Source organism: Toxotes jaculatrix, chromosome 5 (assembly GCF_017976425.1).
Source record: "Toxotes jaculatrix isolate fToxJac2 chromosome 5, fToxJac2.pri, whole genome shotgun sequence".
Taxonomy (NCBI): domain Eukaryota; kingdom Metazoa; phylum Chordata; class Actinopteri; family Toxotidae; genus Toxotes; species Toxotes jaculatrix.
Genome location: NC_054398.1, coordinates 8,211,901 through 8,238,483, shown reverse-complemented (window position 1 = coordinate 8,238,483; position 26,583 = coordinate 8,211,901). Strand labels below are relative to the sequence as shown.

General features: G+C 41.7%; 1 protein-coding gene across 2 annotated transcripts in view; it reads left to right on the top strand.

Moving 5' to 3' along the window:
- Nucleotides 1-1,895: 1,895 nt before the first annotated feature.
- Nucleotides 1,896-26,583, top strand: part of mical3a (microtubule associated monooxygenase, calponin and LIM domain containing 3a) — an 84,583-nt gene continuing 59,895 nt past the window's right edge. The window contains exons 1-2 of one of the 2 annotated variants that reach the window (XM_041037486.1): nt 1,896-2,017; nt 21,627-21,959. The gene's annotated coding sequence lies outside the window, so the exon portion shown is untranslated. Of the gene's footprint in view, nt 2,018-21,626; nt 21,960-24,801; nt 24,941-26,583 lie in introns of those variants that run through there. The other variant, XM_041037487.1, reaches the window with a different exon arrangement.

Genomic DNA, 26,583 nt, shown 5'->3' with positions numbered 1-26,583 from the left:
GTTGTACTTTGTGAAAAGGATCCGTTGGCTGGCCCAACTTTACATTTGATCGATGTTGCATGTTTAATTATTGTATTTCTTTTCTTTGTTTGTTTGTTTGTTTTTTTGCGCATGCTGTTCATTCCAAACTTCTCGAAATACAAAAGAGACTATCAGTTGATGTGTCTTTGAATTTTAAGTACATGACCAAAGTCCGAATTTTCCTTAGACTTGATCAGACATCATTTTGCTTGAATTTTTGAACACACCCACATCATCTCATGCCATCCATCAAAATAAAATGCACATTTGCAAGAACTGCACCTCCTGCAGACAACCAGAGGGTGGCAGCACATTACAGGGAAACCAAATCTGCTTCACTCACAGCAAAGACATCTCCCATGCTGCAGATGATGTAACCAATTCCCAAGGATGTTTTATAGGAGCTTCTGAAAGGAGGTCGTTTTATGTGCTCTTCACTTTTAGTGGAGGAACAATGAACATGTCACAAAATAATGAGGGGGAGTGTGTTGTTATGCAATGTCTACTCTCTGAAACCAGGGTTTGTGAAAGAGTGAGACTGACTCCATTTTGATCAGTGACGCTTCTACTGTACATTGTGTATGATTTTTGTTGTTTTCCTATGAGCAATAGTGATAAGGAATAAATAATAGGTGACAAACTTTGATGTAAACGGTCCCCAGCTGTTGAAGGAAAGGCAGCATTTCCCCCAAGCTAATTAATGAATAACTGTTAATGACTGTGATTGGCTATGAGTCCATTGTGGGTTTACTCCTCTCCTTTCGGTGAAGGACTACTTCCTGCTCATGCATTGAGCCCTACCTCATCCCATCAGACGCTTCCCCCCACCTTAATCCCATCACAGGATCTAAAGCCACTGGGTGATGCAGTTAAATGCTGAGCAAATCTCTTGAATGCACCCCACAGGGGGGGCGGACTGCACACAAGTCAGCAAGTATTAGACAGTGCACACATGTGAATAGTCATTGCACTGATCTTTTCGCAGCCTGATTGTGTCTACGTAGCATCTGAATGGGAGAAAATAATCTGGTATCCATTTAAAAAGTGAGAATTATTTGACTGTTGGGATCATCACTTCCTGTCTGTCCTTGGGTCTGATCTGCTGCCAGTCTTAAGCTATTTAACCCTGGTCTCCTCATTTTAAGGTGACTCTGAGTCAGACTCCAGCACAGGAGATTACACTGCAGCTAGAGGTGAAATTTATAAGCAATCTTCTAGTACAGTTTTTATTTCCCCCAAGAAAAAAAATTCTGCCACTTTGATCTTCATGTTATTGATTTATCGCTCTCAGCATTCCAGAGATTTTCCTCAGATTCAACATGCCTGAATGTTTCTGTCCTTGCTGTGCAGTTTTGTGATAGTCAGTGTCTTTTCTCTCATTCTCCCTATTTCTTGTCCCCTGCAGAGCTTAAGAGTGTCCCATCCCATCCTGTCCTGTCTGGCTGCTCCTGGCCCTCCTTGTGGGGTCTAAACCACCCTACTCCACCCCACCCCCTCCCTCCCAACAGCTAATCCTGTCTGTGTGTTGTCCCGTCCCGGCTCAGCTAGCTTGAGTCCAGCCCAGCACAACGAGAGCACACCCAGGAGTTAATCTGGATCATGACGGTAATTACTGCCCGGGTGTCCAGTCTGTAGGTGGGTATGAGGAGGGAAGCAATTGTCCAGCAAGGGAGGAGTCACATAGGCAGTTCTACCCACTGACCTTGGAGAAAACTGGGAAGGGGGAGGAATGGAGGGAGGGAGGGAGGAATGGAGGGAGGAGAGAAACAGAGAGGGAGGCAGAACAGATTCAGGAATTAGCGTACTGACAGAGTTCCAGCACTGCAGATCTGTCTGTCTCTCTCTCTCTCTGCCTCTCTCTTGCTTTTTAGTCTGCCGGGGAAAAGACAGAAAGACAAGAGGAGCAGGGAGGAGGACGAGTGTGACACAAATCCTTTGATAGATGAGAAAAGAGGATATCTGATAACTGATCCCGGCAAAGAAATCAGACGCACTTGTGAGTAGACTGCTATCAGCTGGCCATTCACTGTCAGTGTGTGTTTGTGTGTGTGTTCTGTATGGCAGTGGCTGTAATGAGAGTCACATCTCAGGAATTTATGAAGAGTTTCTCAACCAGAGCACCACAGACAGGACGTCTTTCCACAGGTTTTTTTTTTTTGGTAACCAAGGTATGTTTGTTTTCCCCTGGGGGGGCGGTGTCTGTATTTGTGTTTGGTATTTACAGTATCTGTGTGTGTGTGTGTGTGTGCGCTTTGTCACCATAGCACGTGTTGTTCCTGACAGACATTCCCGTGGTCTGATGACGATGAATGAGCAAGTATCTTACGATGGCATCCGTTTCAGCTGTAAACATTGTTGCAGCGGTGTTTCTGTGGGAGGATGTGGTCCTCGCCCTCCTTGTTTACCAGCATTTTTTTCTTTTCTTTGTTTTTTTTTTTGTTTTTTTTTTTAATGCAGCGCTCTGCATGCTGCACTGGTACATAGCATCAGAGTTTCTGCCCATGAATCAATGGCAGCAGCCCGTTGGCTATTAGAGAGACACTGCAGCAGACAGGCATCTTCTGCAGTATCACGCTAAGGGCCAGCAGGCACCTGCTGTCACTGAGGGATGTCACTGCTTTCACTTTTACTTTGTTTCACTTTCTCACACTTGTGTGTATGAATTTTAACTGGGCAGTTAAAACTTATTTTATCTCAACCAATTCCTGCACTTTCTATCATCTTATTCCTCTCTTTTTATGACCACAAGTCCAGAAGTGAGGATGTCACTGCAGCTGCTTTTTAACTCCCTTAAGTTCCCTCATTGCTTCTCATCATCATCGTCATCATCATCCCCCTCCACCCTGTTCAGGTTATCTTTGTTCTGCTGTTGGTTCAGTCTCTCGTTTCTCTGCCTTGACGTTGGCGTCAGGAAACACAGCGAGAAGGGGAGGCAGGGCTGTGAGACGTTGGTTTCCGAGCTCGCGGTGCAGAAACAAAAGGTTGGGAGGAAAGGACAAAGTGACATTTTGAGTTCATGCGAACGCCATGAACAGACACATCTGAGGAACAACAGAGGAGACGTGTACCCCCAGCATTGTCTGTTTTCATAGCAGATGCATAAGCAGCTGTGGAAAATAAGGGTGAAGGTTAGAAAAGGGTAAAGAAAATAACATGATGGTGTTTTGCTTTGTTTTTTCCTTTTGCCAGTGGCTAGTGCTGCCCTACTTACTGCTGCGTGACACAGAACTATATTTTCTCTTGGGTTAGAACTAAAAGTAGCTGCTTTAAATTTCACCATTACTCTTGCAGTGCGTCAGGTCAGGTGGCCCTTGCTTACGCAGACTCTTTCGCCTCTTGTCGCCAGTGGACCATCTCTGTCCTTGAGGTCACAGTGCAGGTCATCTCTTTCTCCCTCCCTCCCTCCCCTGCCCTACCAGGCTCTACTGTATCAGAAGACACAGCTTGATATTGTGTGTGGCGCGGTGCTGAGTAGGAGGCAGCGCCTCATGTGATGTTCAAGGGGGAGGTGAATAGCTGTCATTCATAAGAGGGGTGCCCGATTGCTTGGCAGCTGCCCTCTGCTCTGCTCTTCAGACACTGATCCTGCCTGTCAGCTGCTGCCGGGCTTCTTCCACAGCCAAACTGTTGTCCCTGTCGACCACGGAGGTCGACACATTAAACATGTTTATTGTGCTTGATAAGAGGCACGGTGGAGTGACAAATGGGATTACTTCCATTTAATGACAGGAACATCGACCCTTAGAGAATTATAATTCAGAATAGATACCTTTAATTTGTAAGATCACAGTGTTTCTTTTCTCAGCTTGTTTTTTTTTTTTTTTGAATCCGATAAGGACTGTGAAAGATTGTAGGGTAAATATTCATTCCACTTAAACTGAAAAATATGGTAATGAGGTGTCCAGTATGCATCACGTCATGTAAAATCCCTGCACTGTATATAGCCCAGTGGCAGTGGTATTTTGTTAAACTTCATAAAGCTACCCAGTGTGCCACAGCTGATCCTCTGACAGCGTTAATCCCTGTTGGCAGACACTGGATCTCTCTGCACTGCTGTCTTGCAGACCACAGCCTCTGGACATTTTACAGGAGTGTCAGCAGCAGCAGCAGCAGAATGCAGCTCAGGCAGGACCAGCCAGATGACTGGTAGTGTGAGTGAGTACATGGGAGAGGAGACGTCTGCAGGATGTGCACTGAAAACCCAGCAGAACTGCAGACTGAGTGTAGTTAGAGAAGCCGTAAAGATGGAGTTGATGAGGGAAGATAATGATGGGATAGGAAAAAAAGATAGAGGGCATGTGTGTTTGTCTAGATAGATTATGTTTTTGCATGTGTGTACAACTCATAAAGTCCTTGTACCCCATTTTGAAGAGCTTGAAAAATGGTGTTTTGCTTGTGAACAGTCCGGATGACAATGAGCAGATAATCCTGTTAGGCTATTATTTCTCTGATAGCTTTGTTTTGGTCAGCAGATGGACACTGCAGGGGTGTATTCTGTCTGTTCTGACTGTTGTGGATCAGGATTGACAGCACAACTAACCTACACCTACATACATATATACACACATATATATTTATATATTTGATCACACATGTAATTAGTTCTAAAAACGTTGCTTTTGTTGAAGGTTTCTTTAATTTGGTTGCTTGTGGGAGTAGATGGAAGGAATTTGTACCATTGGATCACAAAGTATCATTACTGTGATCCCTGCAGACCTAATGTGGAGAGGCTGTGACTAAACATTGCTCCATAAATAATCACAGAGCTTGCATATCTTTCTGATGGCATCTATGGAGCAACCACAGAGTCCAAAACATTCTGGGCACTGTTTCCCTGAACACAACCGGGAGTCTGCTCTGAAATGCAGCTAGAAACATTCTCAGCATCTTTTTCAGGCCTTCGGACAACTTGTCACTCATTATAAACAAATGTACAAGCAACACCATCCACTGGAATGCAAAACATGAGCGCTTCACTCTGATCTGAGGTAGATTATCTGGGGTCTGTGCATGCTTTATGAAAGATCAGTTCTGCAGAGCAGTTTGTTATTGGCATTGCCGTCATGGTCTTCCTGAGCTGGAAGCCGGATCAGCTACATCAGCAGAAATCAGAAAAAAAAAAATAACATCACATAAAAAAGGACAGAAAGGAAAACATAAGTGTTTCAATGTTTGAAATGAGCTGTTTTCTGTGCCTATCTTCTCTGACTGCAGCCCAGATTCAACACTGCTTCAGCTCATTTGTCCACATTTGTCATTGTTTTTGTGCTGGATTTGTCTCGCTGAGAGAAATGACCACCAACAGATCTTGTTTCACAATTTTCTCCAGCTTTCCTGTGCAAAAACACCACTGTGTGGGTTTGATTTGGGATCTGAGCCCCCCAAAAAAGAATTATACATCAAATCAAAGTTGGGAGCAGGTCTTTTGGAGTTTCCTTCTGGTACTCATACTGAGAAAACTTTTTGTTGTTGTGGTCAAGACCACCTCAGTCAAGTTAATGAATTTTGCAACCACAAAACTTTTTTGGTTTCTTGGCAGAGCTCTCCAAAGTAGTCAGTCTGTATGTATAAGTAGTATAAAATAAAGATTACTATCAAATTCAACTGAAAATAGACAAATTAGCCCAACCGGTATTTATTTACCCTGTAAACAACTGTAAATACTAACAATGGAAATAGTGTCCATGAGCTTGTTGCTCCACAGGGACAGTCAGTCATTGTTGTTTTCATACCCTCCTCCACTGAGTCAGTCACAACTCTTGTTTACAGGAGTTGAGACTTGAGATAGGTTCTCCACTTTCATCCTTAAGCATAGATAAATGTTGTGAGTCTTTGGGGGAATCGTCACTGGTTCATACACTCTTCACAACTGGGTCTGTCTTTAAAGTGCAAATAACAGAAGAACTATAACTATCGGAAATGTTTGGATGTTTAACTAGGAGAAAATTACATATTTCTCAAAAATAACATGTTGCCATTAAATTAACAAGCAGTGACCTGATGTTTAATTGTGAGCTGTACGCTCATTGGTCTCCATGGCGACCATATGGGCACCACATGATCATGGAAAAAACACTGCCGACTGCTGTATCAGCTTTCTGTTCAAATACCTATGAAACATCCTCAGAAACATTTTTTGATATGACACTGGTTTCGAACAATGACACAGACTAGCAAAAACCATTAACCTTGACCGTGACTTTTTATGAGGCCCTCTACGAGAACGATTTTGCACGTCAGTGAACAAAGTCAACAAAGAAAGAAAAGAAAAGGAAACACACTGAGGCTGTCAGGGGTTTTTATTCAGAGGCTGTGGTGTTTCTAATGGACAAAGACACAGCTGTTGTAGTTTAGATCTCAGCCACAAATGTTGGATAGATGCAGTTCTGATAGAGCCCCCTCTTGTTTACACTTCATCACGCTATCCTGTTTCAGTTATGACCAGAAAGAGGTCAGAACATAGTATGGCCTGAAAAATGAAATGAAAACACTGACAAAATCATCCATGTGTCTCTGGTAGATGATTTCATCTGGCCTCCATGTTAAAAACTCTATAACATGTTATGTATGTGACTGAATCTGACAGGACATTGGTGAAAAAAACAGTCTCCAAATCAGCTTGGCTCAACAGCAGCCTAAGTCCTGAACACCTGCTTACCAGACTTTGGCAAACCTCATGCTAATGACAGGCCAAGAGCAACTTGTAGTCCAAAGTTAGCCCGAGAGCTGCTACTGTAACTGGGCTGGATTCTGACAAATTCATACACTGCAAAAATCCTGGCAGCTCTGGGCCAGAGCCAGTGTGTTATTACCTCCACCATGGAGGTTATGTTTTCACCCGTGTCTGTTTTGCTGGTTTGTTTGTTTGTCAGCAGGATTATGCAGAGAGTACTGAAGCAATTTGCACCAAGCTTGGTGGAGGAATGGGGGCATGGGCGAAGTAAATGACCCATTTTTTAAAAAAATCACTTTTCTTAACATTGTGACAAAGGGTATTTTTTGCCTCGGTGGAGGTATGAGCTCTACTGAGTGCCATTCTACTTTAAATCTGTCTATCCATCAACCACTCACCCAACCAATTGTTTCTGTGATGCTTAAAGCTAAGCTAAAAAGTACACAGCCCCAAAAGAATGCTATGCCAGTGTGTTAGCATGGAGCACTATGTGTGACTATATGTTTATTCCTGTCTGTATTGCATCATTATGTACATGCATTTTATGAGTGCCCAGGTGAATACGAATGTGTGTGTGCGAGTGTGTGAAATAGGTCAGCAGGGAGTAAAGATCAGAGGCTCACGAGGCAGAGAGGCAGAAAACAGGATATGGCAGCACTGAACTTTGAGAGGAGCTGAAGGAGCTCGTTACACACCTCAACACATACACAGGCCAGGGGGGTGTTGGCTTGAGGTCAGGCACAGGGTCAGGCGTTCATAAATAGATGCAACACACATTCGGACGTGTAATTCATGTCCACACACACATGCACAGAGAAGGGGCAGAGAGTCCAAACTGGACTTAGGCCTTCAGAGCAGCTGTCTTCCCTGGTTCTTCTTCCCAATTCCACCCGGATCAACTTTCGGACAGGCGCTGCGTCAGTCACACAAGAGTCACACAGCGGTGAAACAATCTTTCAGCTGTACTCGTGATAGAGAGATTGATAGACATGGCTGACTGAGAATCACTGAACAAATACATAAGGAGTATTGACCCTTAACATTTTATCATTGCCTTCAATTATTTATCTCTACAGTAACTTTTATCCAAATGAATCAGTTCTTATTTTCACTTTCACTGTTTTTTTGTGCAGTACACTTTTCACATCATGGACTGGGCTCCTTCATCACAACATTACTTGACAAAATGACACAATGGACTGGTGGATTTGTGCACAAACTTGGTAGAGGGACAGTGCTGTTGTGAAAATGTAGACTGTACAGGTTCAAGAGTCCCAGTGAAACAGTGGATTAAAGACAGCCTTCTCTGACAGGGTGGGGATTCCAACTGGGCACTCATGCAGGTTCAACACCCGAGGGACAGGCAGAGAGCTGAGCACGAGCAACCCTCAGCGGGAGAACGGGAGGGGATTGTGCAGAAAATAATGTTCATGCCATTTTTCATAATCCACATCTCTGTGCTTCCTTGAGCCGGTTGAGCTCCAGCCAACCTGCCACATGGATTGTGGGAATCTTCTTTGCCCCAGATGTATTCTGTGTAAAGTCCTATTGAGTGTGGTTGGGTACTCTGGGTGTGGTTGGGCTCTGTTTTATTCTTGCCTTCAGTGGATTTTTCCTCAGCAAGGGGAGAGTGAGTTCATCTCAGGCTACAGCACTACAGCACAGCCATCTGCAGAAATGCAGTCTTACCTGCTTTTGCTTGTCCCACGCTGGTCCTTAAATTATAAGTGAGGTGTCTCACCACCTCACTGAACCCTGTCTTTCTTGCCCTGTCTACATTTGTCTCTCTGAAAGTCAGAAAGGAAGAAGACATTGTATTCCGCATAACACAGGAGTGAGACCCGTGCAGCCACAGCTCCTGTAAAAACAGTCACACAGAGACGAGCTGCTGACAGGGCCGCTGGCCTTAAGTGCACGGTTACCACGGTAACCTGTGAAATCACACCGCAGTAAGGCTGACTACAGGATTTGGACTTACCCAAGTTGCTGCTCCACACCCTCACTGGATGAGAAAATTATGGGATGCCTGCTCCATCTGAAATGAATGTTGTTCTTTTGGGTGACATCCAGCTTGTATACAAGATGTATACGCTGTAATTATGTTCTTGTGCATTCAATCTAGCTGCATGCCACACGTAGCCTCCGTTTCATAGGCAAAGTACAGTATAGTAACTTCAACAAAAGCTGTTACTGCTGTGTAGTTTTGGTTTCTCAGACTGACACATGAAGCAAATGTTAAAAAGTGACTCAATGGAATCACTCAGGTGGAGTGTTTTTTTTTTTTTTTAAGAGGTGATAATAGCAACCTCTCCTTTCCTGTCTTAATGATAAGCTCTGTGAGATGAGGGGGAATGAGGGAGAGAAAACAAAGACATGAGGTCACAGATCAGAGCTGATGTCAGGACTAAAGCTGCAAGCCAAATGTGATTCATGCATACACACACGCACACAGGCCTATTTTCAAGGGCTTATAAAAGTACAGCCCTTAGTTAAACACTAATTCATGGCCTAAGAAAGTCACGGACATGGCTTGTCATACTACACATGGAGCACATGGATGCCAAAAGACTGTCCATCTACAAAAAAAAGATGATAATTTTGGATAATTCACATGGCAAATCGATGATGGTCTGTGAGTTTGCCTTGGTATAGCAGTGGCAGATTTAGCTTTATTTATTCACTTTCACTTCAGATTAGCTCACAGTACACTGCCCTAATGCAGTAACAACATGTTTTGTTTTGGTTTTTGTATCTGAAAAAAGCCTGTAAAATGTAGGTCTGCCTTGGTAATCTCCTCTTGAAACCACCATTGCACTCTGCAGCCTCTACCACAGATTCAGCCAACTAGCCAATGCAGGCGACAAACAAATGTTGGTTCTATGGTTCTTAATTTGGGTAAAATAATCTACAAAAAAAAGGCATAATTGCAAGGCATTATTTCTTTTCTATCTGTTAAGCTGTGGAAGAAAAACTTTAAACCCTTTTTTCTCATCTTCATGACTTTTGTTGTTACTCTTCTCCGGGTTTTTGCACAGCTGCATAGGTCACTGCTGTGGATCTCTTACCTAAAAATCATCAGTCAGTATTTCAAAACGTCAAATGAGTCGACCTTCAAAGACCATATACCAAGATGACTCATAACTGTAATTATGGCTCATCGTTTGCTTTATTCCTGCCAGCAATCATTTCTGAAGAGAAGGGCATCATATATTTCAAGTTGCATGCTTGTCTTGATTTGGGATAGGTAATGGATGAACCCTTTTGTAGTTTTGTGTTATTTGTCCACCATCTGGAACGTATTTTGCTTTCAAACACGTTTTAACAGAAATGCTGTTTGACAGGGGGAATGTATCACAATATAACAAGAAGATTACTGAAAGCTGATAGCATTAAAAAACAATTTATGAATCATCTTTTGAACTATCTTCTTTCATGTGAAGATGAACATGATTGTGTTATGTTTTTGAGAGTGAAAAGAAATAAGAAACCTGACATTGGTATATATATAAACTCAGTGAGACTTTAATGAGCCTTTTCGCACTACAAATGTGCTTGTTTTCGAGCATTCATATCCAGGCACACAGGAGCAACCTAAAAATGTGCCAGAGGCCCTTCAGATCAAAGTATTATGTCATACCTTTGTGCCTCATGTGGAGTCAAGTCTGTAGAGCCTCAGCAGGCCGGGAAAAAAAGCGAACATGACATACACCATACAAGGCCTCTTCAGTGAGGTCATGCATCAACTCTGGGATTAGCAGAATAGCTGGACTCTGACGTGATTCCCTATTCTCTTTTACTGTAATTGAGAGGCTGCATTTTCTGCTAATTTGCTTTTCATTTCACAGTTTGATGCGATCAACACTTCTGCTGCATAAAGAATTGTTTCAAGTTTATAGGATCCCAAACTTCAAACAAAGCAACAGTGTTTATACTGTAGTCCTGCGACATGGTTTTCAACCAAGATGTCGATGATGTAGATAGCATTTATCTCCACTCTGAACATGTTTTTCTTCTGCAGGGCTTATGATAGCAAGATAAATGCTGGCATCTGAATAGAAATTTCACACATTTTTTTCCCCTTGACCTAATTTAAATGGAGGGCATTCCTTTTTGCTGGCTGATGGAAATACTCGAAAGTATTTTCATATCTTACTTGGTCTGAAAAAGATCTAATCCACAGATTAGGTATAAATGGTCATGATTGTGGTGTTTTTAGGGGTGGGAGTGTCAGTAAGTTCAACGTTTTGGTCCATACTTTTGGTTATCCCTTGACCTCTCCTCCAGTGCCACCATAAGGTTAACATTTTTTTATTTTCAGCAAAATGTCTCAACAATTATTGTATCGACTGGCAAGAAACAAAATCCTAGGACTTTAGTCCCATGACTTTAGTGATCCTCTAACTTTTCATGTGGCACCAGAAACAAGTCAAAATGTTCATTTACATTACCCAGAGAAATATCGCCCAACATTTACTGGATATTTTAGCACAAACACATACTTATGACAAAAAGATATTATGGCTCTATTATAATAGAACACTTTGCTGTGAAAATGCAGGCTTTCTTGTGGTTCCTTGAATTTCCAAGAGCAGAATGGGAGGCCAACTCCCAGTTTGGGTTCAGGAGGCCAGATCAGGTGAGCCCTGAACCATCCCTTAGTCATGTTGCTATAGATTGAGGCTTCAGGGGGAATTCCCATGACACACTGAGCGCTTATTCTCTCTTCTTCTTTCTCTCTCTCTCTCTCTCTCTCTCTCTCTCTCTCTCTCTCTCTCTCTCTCTCTCTCTATATATATATATATATCTATATGAATTTGTAGTGTATATTTTTTGAAAATCGTTTGAATAATTATTAATGAATCAAATAACTAGAGTGCAATGAGTGTTTTTGGCTGAACCACCAAATTAAATACCCGGCAAATCAGCTGTCTCATTGATTTAAGATCAAAGGTAGGCCAGAAATCAGACCTCTAGATGAACAACACACCACGTCAACCATCAAATTAGATTTTGCCCCATGTGGGTTGCACATTAGAGGCAACCAGAGCAAACTTTGTGAATCAGTGTGAACCAGAGCATGCCACATGATTTGCCTTGTCCATTGCCTTTCTGCAAGAACCTAAAATAACAGTGACACATTTTTTAAGACTTTCAGGAGACATTTTCAACTAAAAGACACACACAGAGTTGTAATGCTGACAGAATATCCAGTGGATTTTTGTGTGGGGAATGTTTTCTTGGCTGACTTTGGGCCCCTTTATACCAGTGAGTCATGGTTTGAACATGACAATGAGTTCAATGTACAGTGTCAGTGTCCTATACTAAGACTGATACTTTTCACCCTAAATATACTATACCTTTAGGCTATATTATAGGCTATATTATCAGGAAGAATGTGTTTCCATTGGAATGCACCTAGATGTATTTATCTGTGAAGCCAGATGACACTAACCAGGTAGTCAGACTTCAGATGCTTCTTAAAGACAAAAAGCCCTGGATGATGTGTAATTCGGAATTCAGACAAAACTGAATTTTATTACTTCAGCAATAAAAAGGTTTAAGTTACTTACACGACTGCAGTGGTTTTCTTTGGACAGCATCACCTACAGATCACATCAGTGACAGAAATCTTCTGATTACTGTGTTGATGAAGTTTTAGTTTTTGTAGAGGTTTTCTGGTTTCTTCGACCTTGATACACATTTCTGATGATATTAGCTACCATCTCCTGCTCTCAGAGATAAGCTGAATGTTACTATCATGTAGCCGGAGATAATCCTTTTTGGATCTCAGTATAGTATCAGTTGTAGGTGATGAGGGGAAACACTTAAAATGTCTTATTCAAAAAAAAATAAAAAAAAAACAATGTCAGGAAAGCTTACAAAGACTGAGGCTTTATATGTTTGATCCCCAGCTATGAGTGTGACAGAAGCTGCAAAACGCACAGAACATAAGTTTTGGTAGCAGGATGAATAAATGGCTCTGAACGTCTCGTCAAGGAGCAGCAAAGCAGGGCAAACAGCAGAACAAAGGCAGTTTTGTTCTTTGAGAAGATAAGGAATTCAATCACCCTGTCTTCCTTTGATAAGATTTCTGTTTAAAAAACCACCGCTCAATGTCATGTTTATTCAACACATGGTTTATGTAGATAGTGCTTCTCCTCGATTTCCTGATTGCCATGTTTTTCTTACATGAGTGTGGGTGGTAAAGTGGCGACAGTAGCAGATATTTGTGTGTGTGTGGAAATTTCCCAGGGACAGAACAGAGCTGCATGAAGTGCAGCAGAGCACACAATAAATGCAATGCTGTGTGTTTGGGGCGAGAGGTGGGGACGGGCCGCAGAGATGAGCTCCACGTTCTCCCAGTCTTTGTGTCCCAGTCATTCATTACAAGCGTTCTTTGTGCCAGCCAGAGATCACATGTCACAATATTTGAACAGCTGCAGACGATAGTTGCGTGTTTGCTCTTTTCCATCGACACAGAGGGCAGAGATCTGGTTTGATAAGGTGGAGTGTGAGAATTTGGAGATCTGAGCAGTGGGATAAGTTGTTGTAAGAGTGAAAGAGGAAGGGGAAAAGAAAAAGATGGCATGGTTTGGGGCTCATGTCTGCCTTCTCTTTCATTCTTGTTGTATTGTCTGAAAAGTCATTGTTGTCTTTTCATAATCCATTGTTCAAAACACACTGTGCCACAAACTAGTACATTATAGTACAGGACAGAATAACTGCTACTTGTAGTATCAAATACCAAGATTATTGTAATCACACAAAAAAAAAAAAAATCAAAAAGAGTGACATCTGAAAATGTGCCCCTGAGTGTAAAACTCATGTCTAATTGGAGAAAGATCAATTTGTTGCTCTTAGACACCAGTAATGGCCTGGGTTACAAACCCTGTTGGGAAATTCATTGACAACTGCATTTATTCTGTCACTTCTCACTTGCTCCATTAGCCTAAACCTGTCGATATTAGAGCCAGGAATGTGAAATCTATTCTCCTACTTTGTGCTCTTACTATGTGTTTACCATCTTTTTATTTCATGTTACACAAAAACAAATATAAAGCTTCCAGCCACAATATTCCCAGGGCAGAAAAACATTGCCAGTTTAAATTTTAAATTACTGAACCCTCTGGCCACCTCGGTCTTGTGGACATGTCCTGTTGTGTTATTGAATCTGCGAAATTGACCAAGAGCCTGAGGGCAGGCAGCAGGAGGCTGCTCTGTAGACATGCAACACAGAGGGATTTGAGGGAGGAAAATCATAATTACATGAATACTGGCACAATCGTAGTGTTTTTCAAGTTTGTCAGTGTTGCACAACTGATAAATTTGTCTCTAATGTCACAGCTGTTCTATAGTCAATTGTTGATAAGAGTTAAATATGTTAAAACATTGTGTAGGACTATATGTGTCCTCTGCCAGTTCCTTGTATGCTGCATGGCCAGACTCTTGCAGTAAGAGTGATCCTTGAGAACAGTGGACACCAAGTACGGGAATGTGTCTTTGTGCTTTTGTGTGTACAGCGTGTACTGAGATATTGGTTATGCATGAAAGTCACAGGTGTCACAGGTATGTGTGTGCATGTGCGCGTCCACAGAGGAGAGCTCGGTTTCTGTCCTTGGGCTGCATCAGCACACAGACTCTCGGTGAACGCTGCAGAACATGACTGTCATGGCCACTTTGTATCAGGTTCAAGACTCCACTGAAACCATGACCTCAGCCTATTGTAGAATTACTGAGTCAACATCTGCCCCCAAATGAGTTGCAGTTAAAATGCAAAGTAAATAAACAACACAGTCTTGGTCTGTTTTTTACATCATAAATCAAGGTCAAGTTGGGGTCAAGCACATTTCAGCTTTGATGCAGAATGAGAAAACAGCTCAGCTCATGTTGTCTTATGAGATAAACTCGTGTTTTTGATTACAGACCGACAAAATCCTCCTCCAGACCTCTCAGTGCAGATCTCTGGGCTGTATATGTGCAGTGATTTGCATTGAGCTTTGAGGTCATTGTGTAAACTGCAGCTGAGCTCTGCATTGTCTCCAGCTGTAATGAAAAAGCTTTGCTCAGAATTGTGTTTACTGACTACTGATTACAGTCAGCGCCTGCTGGTGGGGAAGTAGTCTGATCAGACTAGTAAGTATAAAGCAGTTTCATAGTTGCTCTAGGGAGAGAGGGGAGGGATGGTGTGCATGGAAAACAGGGCAGAGGAGAGAAATAGAGACACTGACAGAGAGGGCACCTTGGCAGTGCCAAGCTGAGTACAATTAAAATTCTGGTCTGGTCACGGGCACACTCTGTGTGGAGACAGTATTTGGAAAGATAAGGGACAGCTTAACCACACTCTCTTTGGCAAGTGTGGAGGATAACACTGATGACACTTAACCTAAGGGCACTGGCTATACGAGGAGTATTAACCTGCATGTAAGGAGTGCTACAGGTCCTCCTTAGTTGGTCAAAGCTCGCTTGTGTGATTCTATTGTGCAGGTAATTGTGTTGGAAGTGTATTGATGTTTTGTATTCAGCACTGAACACTGATTTTGTGAATGTGCACATAACTATTATAACTGAAAGGGATTAACTAGACTGAGATGTCCCGACTTCAAAAACACTGGACTTCTACATTTCCCATAATGCAGCTCAGTAACATCTTATCATCAGGTCGAGCCGCATTGGAATTACGTATGTTCTAATTTTTCATTCTGTATGTTTTTTTCTATACATTTGCTATTGCAACAGTACCTGCACATATATATTCAGTATATTTGAATGCAAATTTGGTGATTACTATGTTAAAGGGACAATACACAAATTTCACACATGCAGTTAAGTTTACTCATCATGAAAACTCCTTGTATTGCTCATTGATGATGTCATCAGGATTATCTGAGCTTGAGACCTATAAAATGATAAATCACTGTAATGCGTGAAATGGAAAATATAACATACTTATATGCACAGATGCATGCACATATGTGAATTTGCCCATGTATGCTTCACACTACTTACTGTGAAAGCATTTACACACAAATAGATATTTGGTGAGTGTTGCTATTACATAACTGGACGCATGACATGTCTAAAGCAAATCCATTATCATAACTAATGAGATTTTATAATGAGGTTAACATGCAGCTTCATGTAAACTGGAAAGGTTCTCTGTTAACACAGCATTGAGATTTCCCAGCCATCATGAGTTTTTAATTTAAAAAAAAAAAAAATTTATGAGCTGTAGATAAAGGAAATTAACCGATCCATCAAGTAAACATTCATTCCTGGATAGAATCTAACCTTGTGGTACATTGTAATTCATCTTATTAAACCATCTAATGCCATGGATTTAGGTGCAATTACCTATTTCTATGCTCTGTTGTGTCTGGCTTGTTTTTACTCTGCTAGCATATTAACTTCAGTACGACAGACTTGATGGTTGATCCCCTTAAATCAAGATTAAGTTATAATAAGATTACTTTCTGTAGAAGGAAAATCAGTATGAGTAGAATGGGAATTCAGTGAACTTTAACAGATGATTAGATTTACTGATTAGATCAGTATATGTTAATGTTTGATAATGGCATGATGAACAACGTTAACACCTTCACTCCTAACTGCTTTTTCTTGTGTATGTGTGACACCATACATCATAGGCTATTAAGCTGTAGAACCTGCAAATTCATAGTCTGTGCTGGCTGCACATTTGTGTGTATATATTGTACAAACACAACTTAACTGGAAGCTAGATCTGGTGTCAGAGCAGACAACGGAAGCCTAAACTGTTCTGCAAAGTCTAAATATGTGTATACAGCAATAGTATATTGTGTAGTTTTTTCCCACCACGCTGTGCTCTCCTCCCACATAGAAATGTGACATGCTTGGCTATACCTTAAGTAACAGGGCTCTGGATTCTCATATTGGCCAGGACAGGAAGAAAATCTTGTTGCCACGGTAACAGATCATGTTTAAAGCCTTGTTTGTGCCAGCCCAAGGGTAAGTGCAGTGATCTGAAGCATCCTGCCAGTCAGGGATTGGTTAGTTAAGGTGAGTCCTTGGAGGTCCGCAGTCATGAAAATTGGCTTAAAACCTCATAAAGTCACGCACACACATACACAGACACAGACACAGACACAGACACAGACACAGACACAGACACACACACACACACACACACACACACACACACACACACACACACACACACACACACACACACACACACACACAAAGCAAACTCAGTGTAGACTTGCTGATGGGCATCTTTGTGTTCCCAAGCTGATTTTCCATTGATTTTTTAAAATAGAAAATGGAGTGCTCTTTAGTGTATTACGCATTGAGTGGTATCAAGCTGCTATTTTGCATTCTATGTGCTGTATGACTGTAGAGCTCCAGAAAGAGGGCATTAGAAATCCTACTAAGACCACTCCAGGCTGTCCTGCCTTTACTGTTCACAATGAGACAGAAATAGATATTTGATAAGTGATTTAATATCCGTACATCCTTATTTTCCAGTTGAGCTACAGAGGAATCAATTGTCCTGATGAGCACACTGTGCTTTCTCTGGTGAAATGAATAGAGAATACAGTCTTAAAGGGTCAGTTTACCTAAACAAGTATATTTTTTCATTTGCATCCGCTGGTATCTGGCTGTGAAGATTTTAGGTTCAGGTGAGTGCATCTTCATTTGTGGTACTACTCACAAAAAGTCCCAAAAGTCCCCATTTAATATACCATGGCCTGGATGACTCAGAATCTTCACAGACATACCAAAAGTTCCTAATTAACCTGTCCACAGTGAAGTCTGTGGATTACCCAGAGTATCAAGGTGTTTTTTTAGCCACTCTAGTAGTGTGCCTCTCGGTGGCAATGTCAGTTGGTCTGCCTGCTGGTTTGTTGATACATCACTATACTCTTTACAATAATGGATGGATAGCGATGCCCTGACTTTTCCCCTGGCACCACCTGCAGCATGCTGACATAAGCCACCAGGTCAAAGAACTGCTGTGCCTGAGTATAGCTGTACAAAGTTGCTGCCATGAAGACTCTTGTTTGAATGTAGATTTTCAGCGCCGTGATTACGAAAAGCAAAATTCTATTCATCACTATTATATTGATGTGGAAGCAGAAAACTCACAGACATCCCAAACTCTTTGCAAATATAACCGAAATTTTCTGACTTTTAACAATATTCTGTTTTATTCTGTTGTATTTTAACCTGTGGTAGCTAGCTTCTTTGCCCTGTGTATAGGAAACTATGTAATGTAGAAAAGAAAGGGAATATTGTGGGAATTCACTTGTAGACACCTTCACTCATCAATGTGAGAACCACTAATGGCTGATCCTATATAGACATGACAGCATGTTAGCTTTAACCCTTAAACACCCACGGTCATTACAGTCACAGCCATACTTAGCTCAGGAGCCTGTCTGTTGCTAAGGATCAGGAAGGGGTCAGGGACACTGGGTCACAGCCGTGACTTTTGACCCTTTTAACTTCTAGCCTACCATGCTAGCACTTCGCCGACACAGTAAACAGCCAGCAGTGTGAGAAATGGGTCCAGTGTGGCCGCACCCTGACCACTGTTGCTGTTTCAGGCCTCACACTGGTCTGAGGTCTCCTCAAGACACACAGTTAAATTTAGACTGGCTCAGACTCACCACAGACACAGGCAGACTGTCCTGAAATCTGACCTCATTGTGTGCCTTCTCACTGTCCTCTGCCTCTGTTGGTTGATGTGTTTTCACTGTCTTTGATTCCTCTGTTGGACCCCCTACCACCAACACGTACACACAAACACTCTTCATTTCTCCCTCTACCCATCACATTCAGTGGCAGCCGACTGGAGCTGATTTAGGTAGTGTTTGCACAGGGTTAGTACTCATCGTTCTGGAGGAAATTAAATGTTCAAGTTACAGCAGTGGCTGGATTCATGTTACCTAAAATACTGATGTGATTCTGGGAAGACCTTTTTCAATATCACTTGTTTGGACTTCATAGAGTTCTTGTGTTCATCTGTGGGTTTAAACAATTACTCTGTGTATGAAAACTATACACATTCAGATTCAGTGATCTATCTTTGTTATATGTCATGTGATCATTCTACTGGGAATTAACTTATGATCTTTAAACATTTCTGAGCATTTGTTAGGATAAGTGCCACCTTGCATCATCCACTGATCTTGTTTCTTTGACCAGTGGCTTATCAGAAAAACAATAAGGCAATCACTAAATTCTCCGTGGAAAATTTAGCTGATCAGACATACTGACATCAGATGGGCTGATCCCATATTTAAAAAAATTAATCTAATTAGACTTGCATGTTTGTACACATGTCTGTGTAAATGCGTCAAATTTGGTTTTATAAGTAGATGTTTGTTTGCTTGTTTGTTTGTTTTCCCTTGTGTGGAAATTAAGTGAAATTAACTTCATTTGTTTCTAATATATTTATATTGACATCTAATATATTGTAAAATGTTTTGTTAGGGAGTTTGTTCGATTCACATGCAAAAAAGGAAAAAAAAAAACAGAAATACCATTATATCATCTTCCTGTCAGTTTTTTTGTTTTCATGTGCCATAGAAAAATAAATACTCAGCACCCTGTGAGTGCAATTTTAGCAGGAATGTTTTCTGGTGCCATTGCTCCACAGTAGTTCTCCTCCACCTGCTTCTCCTCTGCAGCTCAGTGCTTACTGGCCCATAACAGGTTCCTTATGGCAGGCAATGAATATGATGACAGCACTTATTAGTATCACTGCTCTCATCAACTCCTCCATCTATTCATGGTCACAGAAGGCTGAAATATGCATGTAAGACTTGGTGGAAGTGAGAAAAAGCCAGTTATAGCCTGTAGTATAAGACATTCACTGATGTGGCATTCTGTCTGTGTCTGGGATTTATTAATTGTGGCCTATGAACTGTCATGTTGTCAAGTCCTGTCAGAGAGGTTATTCTGCTTTACACTTCAGTAGGTATAACCGAGACCTACCTGAACTGTGACTTCAAGTCTAATTTTAACTTATTTTTCTCATAAATCCGTCTCACTTTCATCAGTTAACTAGAAATCAACAATATGCACAACAATGTTTCTTACAGTAAAGATAAAGCACACTATGATTTAGAGGGGGAAGGAAAGAAGCAGTGGGTAAACAGCTTGTGGCCTTGGAAAGTCTGACATTATTCAACTGTATTAGCGAAAATGTTTTTGTTAGAATGAATAACACCTTTATGTGTGCAGTGTGTGTGCTGGGTGTAGAGAAACAGATGGCTTTGGAGACAGCGGTGCATGTTTTATTAATAAAGCTCACTGCCCACTTACAGCATTAGAAGAAAAATGGCTGCATAATGCATAGCTCTGGTTGCCTTTGGAGCAGGATGTTTGAGCTACATTTGTGATCGATTTAGACAGCCTAAAGATGACAAAACAGTTACTTGTTTTAGGTTCACAGTGGAAATATGCATTAGATAGTCTTTATAGCGTTTTGAATTAAATAGAGATATTTTGCATGGAGAAGAATGAGCTTTTTTGGTGTAATTTTTCATTTTGATCCCACGTATCTTGTTTTATTTTATTCCAAATTGAGTTAAAATACTGAAGAAATTCATTTAGACATACGTCAGCGATGAGTAATCTTAAATGTCTGTATAACTACGGTGTGTTTTGAATGTAATGACACACCCAAAGATAACAGGTGTCTGGATTTTTCTTCTATGTCCAGCTGTACAAAACGTCCATATGTCAGTATCTATTTTTGTCCATAAGGAAATGAAGAGTGTATGCACAAAAAATCCTCTCTAGATTTGAACTGTAAAACAAAATGGTTTAAAAAAAAAAGGCAAAGCTAACCAGTAAGTACCACACCAACTTTGAGGACTCCTCGGGATCAGTGAGCCATATTTATGAGTTGCTCATTACCAAAGGCAACACATGACATCAGCTCAGATAAAAAAAAAAAAGTCTGATTCTCCCAGAACAAGAGCATTTCTCATCTCTGGCAGAACTGGACCAATCCCAGACTGTTACACAAAAGTCTGGACAACAAGTCTGGACCATGATTACTCATGTCATCGTTGAGGACGAGCGTGAAATTGACAGAGACCTACTTTCCCTCTGAAGGGATGTAAAACACTTGAGCTCTCTTTCTGAAAATTTTTATTGCCTCCATGAACACAAAGCTTTTTTTTCTGTCACTCAGCAGCTACAGTAAATGCTGCTTTCTTGTGCCAACTTTTCCCTCAGCTTTCAAGTCTGTAAAATGCTTGTAAAATGTATGACAGCAGGACGCTTATCATTATGCAATTATGGCGCTTAGGCTGTTCAGTGCATGCCCGTGGTGCTCTGTTAGTTTTTGTATTTTAGGCTACACATAAAGATAAATCTTAACTCAGGACATACATTTAGATCATTTACTTGATATCAGCATGAGCTCAGTTGTTTTACTCTTTGAATATCGCCCCTGTATGCAGTATGAATATTTCTGAGATTGAATAGCAGCAGCTATGCATCTGTCTGGTTTCGGTGGTGCTATAAATAGCCCCCCCTGCAGCCCCTGAAGGAGAGGCTGAAGTGTAGTTGGCCAGCAGGTCAAGTTGCAACATATGGGTGCTCTCGTATGTCTTGCAACACTTGTATTATTTCTGAATCCTGGCCCCTGGCAGTTCAGAGTGCTGGAGCGCTTTTTTCTTTCTAAGTGGCAGCAGCAGCACCAGCAGCAGCAGAAGCAGCAGCAGCGTTGCAGATGAGGGTAAACAGTGGGGGGACAGCTGAGCCAGAGCCAAGCCTGACATCTCAGATTAGAAGTCCTATAAGTCAGTCAGCTTGTCACCTAGTCGGTCAGTCAGCCAGTCAAGCAGAATCATCCTTGACCGCCTAATAGCTCCACTTCTGCTCAACCCCACCTTAAAAAGATGCCCATTGTGTCTATGTGTGTGTGTGCTTGCAGGCGGCCTGACTGAGGATCCCTCCCATTTGTGAACCGGTGGGTGTGTGACATCACCACCCCACCCCATGCCTCCCTCCTTACTTCAGCGCGTCTGACCAATCAGTGCCCAGGGAGAACTGGTCACGTGAAAATCCCCCTAGTCTTGGTTACCATGACAACGAGCACTGGTCCAGGCAGCATCTTGCTGTGGTGAGAAAAGAGGAGGGGAAGAAGGCGGGAGGAGAGGCAGAAAGAGAAGGGGAAAGGGAGGGAGGAAAATAAAGAAAGAGAACAAATCCCAGCCAGAGGAATACCTTTTGGATCTTCAGCTTCTGCCTGTCTGCCCTCAGTACAGTAAGTACTTTGCCTTTATTATCCTCCTTCATCAGCTTCATCACAGGTGAATGAATGTGGATTTGATGCGGTCCATTGTCATCTGAATTTGATAATGTGACATGGCAGATGCCTTTGAAGACTTCTGGGATGACATCATGTGTAATTCCTTTGTTATGGTGAGAATGTGTGCAGGCTGCCTCTCCTTAGGTTGCCAACCCCTTGTGTGCATGCTTCAGTTAGCCTCCACTGATCCTCAATGAATGGCTGATGACAAACCTCAGCGGTGAACAGAGGCGCGGTGGGAACCAAGGTGCTCAGTACAATTAGAGGCGGTTTCATAATGTGGCGAAACTCTCTCTGATGTATTGTGATCGGGCAGCAAGCCATTCTGCTCCTGACTCTTAATCTCAGCCTTTTTTTCTCTACACTGCTACTTCTTCCATGTCTGTCTTCCTTTTTCTCTCTTTTTCTCTCATTTTCACACAAGCGGACCCAGTTGACATCCTGTGTTCCCCTGTGGTTTGTTTAATTAGCAAATCCGTGCAAATCCAACTAGGGCATCTTGTTCTGATTGGAGACCTCATGTGGAATGTCCTTGTGGTGGTGGGAGCAGTCAAAATGTTGCTGTTTTAAATTAGCGTAGGTTTGAACCTCATATTAGCGTTGCAGTAACATGTGAGAGATGTGATGCAATCTTTCTGTTTTCAATTGCATGAGAAACAGCTACATTTTTACTATGTATATAACCTTAATTGCAGCAGTGCTTTTGTGGGGTTTTTTTCTACCACGTGACTACTTTCCTCAATAATAAAGTGAAGAAATCCTTGTTTTAAGTTAGAAGACATGGTAGAGCTATAATGCACTTACACAGGTGTGCAGTAGTATAGACCCCAATGCTGCTGTATGATCTATGAATCATAGTCTGAGTAGCATCTGGCATTATACTGTGCTTTATTCTGCTTAATTCAATACATATCCTTGTATCTCTTATCTATAATTCCATTAAATGTCCATGCATTGCTTCCTCCTTTCTCTTGTACAAATATGTAGGCAGAACAGATGTTTTGCACTGAAGACTTCTTAAATCACCTGTCAAGTGATAACACCGTCTGTTTAATGGGTATACAAAATTATAATGGTAACACTGATCTTGTTTACACAACCTCTTTGTGAAGGATTATACAGTGAGTGCCTTGTGTCTCTGTGTGCTCTCAAAAACCAGCCACACAGGCCTGTTTGTCCAGTGACAGGAGGTGACAGGAAGGTATCCGCCTTGCTGGATGCTCGAGAGCGAGAGATCGACTCAGAAACCCGGTGCAGAGAGCTGATAGTGGGAGAAGGGCAGAGGGGTTCTTTCTTCCAGCACAGCAGCACAAGGGCTAACATTGTGTTGTACATACTAAATATATAGATAAAAGCCAGTTTCTAATCAGTGCATAAACTTTATCTTAGGTAGTCACATCTTGAGATTGCACTGTTTTTGCTATCCTGTGATTCAGTTGCTGGCAGAGGCTCATTTGAAGCGGCAGTGACTTTGATAGCTGAGTGGGTTTTACAAAGGGCCTGCGTGTCATTGACCTTTTCTTTGAATTATCCAAGACACTTAGGATAATCATTTCAGCTTTTAATAGGCTCTTTGGATTTGCTGGGTCACTGACATAAACAATATGATTTTGTAGTAACCTATGAGGAGAGGTCTTGGACTGCGTTGTGTTTGAGGCAGAACAAAGCACCGTATCAGTGATGCATATTTCTGTCTGTGGGAAGCAGCCAAAGACTCACTATATTGTTTTCCATGTGATGTCTTGCCATTTGAAAACGACTGCTTGGAACTTATAATTTTCCCAAGTTATAATCTTAAGTGGTTTCCACTAAGGCAAGCTTCAGCTCCTCTAAAACCACGGCATAATCCATGTCTATGCTTTGTTAGAAAACAAATAAATGGGCTTTGGAATTTAGTGGGAATTATATTTTTCGTGATTCCATACAGGGAAGAAAGACACTTGCAGACAGATACAACAGACTCACAACCAATTCGAATTATTCTCCCTTCTTTCAGTGTTGCCTATGTAAAACTGTGGGGGCCACAAACACATCATTGTAATACTCTGATAATTCATTTAAACAAATCAGCCTTATATGCACTGCAGACTTCCAGACCCAGCATGACTGACATTAAATAATACACAAATATAAGCAGACACATTTTCCATAGAATGTTATCTCACTGAAATCGACTGGACTCTCACCACCCATTGTTCTGTGTCATTTTCTTTATAATGTATGAGTAAGCCTCCTCCTTTAGGGCCTTTAGTTGTAAACATGTACTTTTTTAAACGTCTCATTTCAAGTCAAGACAGTATGTATTTGGGGTATACAGTCACACACTATGCATTTCGAAATCCTCTGCAGTAAAAGAGAATTAAAAAAAAATCTTTGCAACCCGGCTATCATGTGAAAACCCACCCGCCTTTCCCTGTTGTGTAAACCAGGCTAATGTTTCTGACACCATGTGAAGGCAGCAGCAGTGCTGCGTCACGTTGGAAAAGACCAATCGGATTAAACTCAGTTAAAACACGCAGGCCCACTCCAAGGAGCGGTGGGGGTATCACGCTTTACATTGCCAAAGGAAGTCAGGTACATGCTAATTTTACGCTACTTTATCCGAATTATTAATATAAAAATCTGCTGTGATGTGGTTTTAGGATAAATTACTGTGAAATTAATTAGTCAATAACGTTTCGGTACCGTGCTGTTATTTATAGACTTGGTCTCTCCCCCCTCCTTCTCGTCCTAATGGAATGGACCGATCCCTCTCTGTCAGTTTCAAGTTGCGCCTTCTCCTCGGCTGTGTGGCTCCCTGCTCTGGCCTTATCAGGCATTACCTACTAAATAATATACCAGTACTGTGGATTTTTACGGGGAAATCTGGGTCTTCAAACGGACATGGATTCATTCCGGCGCCATATGAGTGGATTATAAACACACTGGATTCAGAGGTGAGAAGAGATATTCCTGCCGATCGCTTGACAAACACGGTGCATTTTTAACGTTACCCTGGGATCCGCCGACTACACCTCTGCACGTTTGAGAATGTCACGGTCTGGTGGTTTTAAGAGAGCAACTAATGGTTTAACTACACGACCCTATAATAAATCAGACAGTTTTCATTTGCGTGGTACATGCACAATGCTGTAATGGTGCATCAGTGATCATCTGCCAGCCCCGTTTTTGTGGCTGTTTAGCTTTCAGCCTGTTACAGATCGCATGGGACAGCCTGTGGAATGTGGTGGATGGTGGCAATATTCAGTCTTGATCAATTATACTGAAACATCCTCATCTTGAACAAAACCGTGTTGTCCAGAAGCATTTTTTTTCCTATTGACAAACACCTGAGTGGTTATTATTGGGTGGGCAAGGGCACACAATAACAGAAATGCGTAACTGAGGCAGCTTGACATCTGAATTTGTGTAGCTCTTGGACGTTTGACACCATGTTTTTTGTGATAACACAGGTAGAACCTGGCTGAAAAAAAAAGTGTGCCTGATTTGACTGTCAGGGGAGAATACTTTGGTGTTTTATTTGTGTATGAAACATTTTTGCAACCCTTTAACTTACCTTTGTCAAAGGCATTTCTATGTTTTGCAAATATTTGAATAATAGTGTAGAAGAACAAAAGCAGTTCAAATCTACTGAAGTACACCAGATGTCTGTATGCTGCTCTATGCCTATTGAAGGCAAATGGTTTGACCTTGACAGTTTCTGATTTCTATTTAGGACTTTTTTCTCTCTGATTTCGTTGCTCAAGAGGAGAAAGTGGATGAGTTTATAATTTAGCAACTTCTTTTCACATTCTTGTTGAAACTGAATTATGCAGTTGTTTGAGGCAGGGAAGTAGGCTATCGGTGGTGTGTGTGTGTTGGTGCTTAAAGAGTCTGAGGGGTGCACTGTCATTCTGATGCACAACACCACATTCCTTTTTGCAACAACACAGACCGACACCTGTGTAATAGACGTGCGATTCCCCAAGTCTCTCAAATCCTCCTCCTGACCCTCACGCTTTCATTTCATGCTTCTGTCTTTGGTCTTGTTTTCTGGCTGCACACTGACTTCAACAATAATAACAAAACCATATTACTCCAGCTGACCCAGATCAGGCCATACATCAACACATGCCAACAAGAGTCAGTCTGTGGCTAAATGGAGCGTTAAGGTCCTGACCTGACAGGCATTTCCCCTGGACAAAGACTCTTATCTTGTCTCATTTGATTGATGGAGCATTTGTTGTATTGATCAGTGATGCTGACCTTTTGTTGCATTTCATCCACCTCCTTTTTTTTTTTAGGCTGTAGCGACTCCAGGAATGCTAGACTTTAGACATCTTCTCTGACGTTGCAGAGTGTTGCTGGGCAGGCAGACGATAATTAGGATGTACTGCCTCCGTTAAGCTGCATGTGTTATCATAACTCACAGTTTCCCTCTCAAGAGATCAGGATGTGGGGCAGAGAAGGAGGAGGATGTTTGCTTGGTGGCTGACTCAGCACCGTTAAGAACTGAAGAAGACTGCAGTCTGGCTTTCTGGAGAGGAGCTGGGGTCGCCCTGTGGTCTGCAGCATCCTGTGCAACACTTGTAAACGTAGG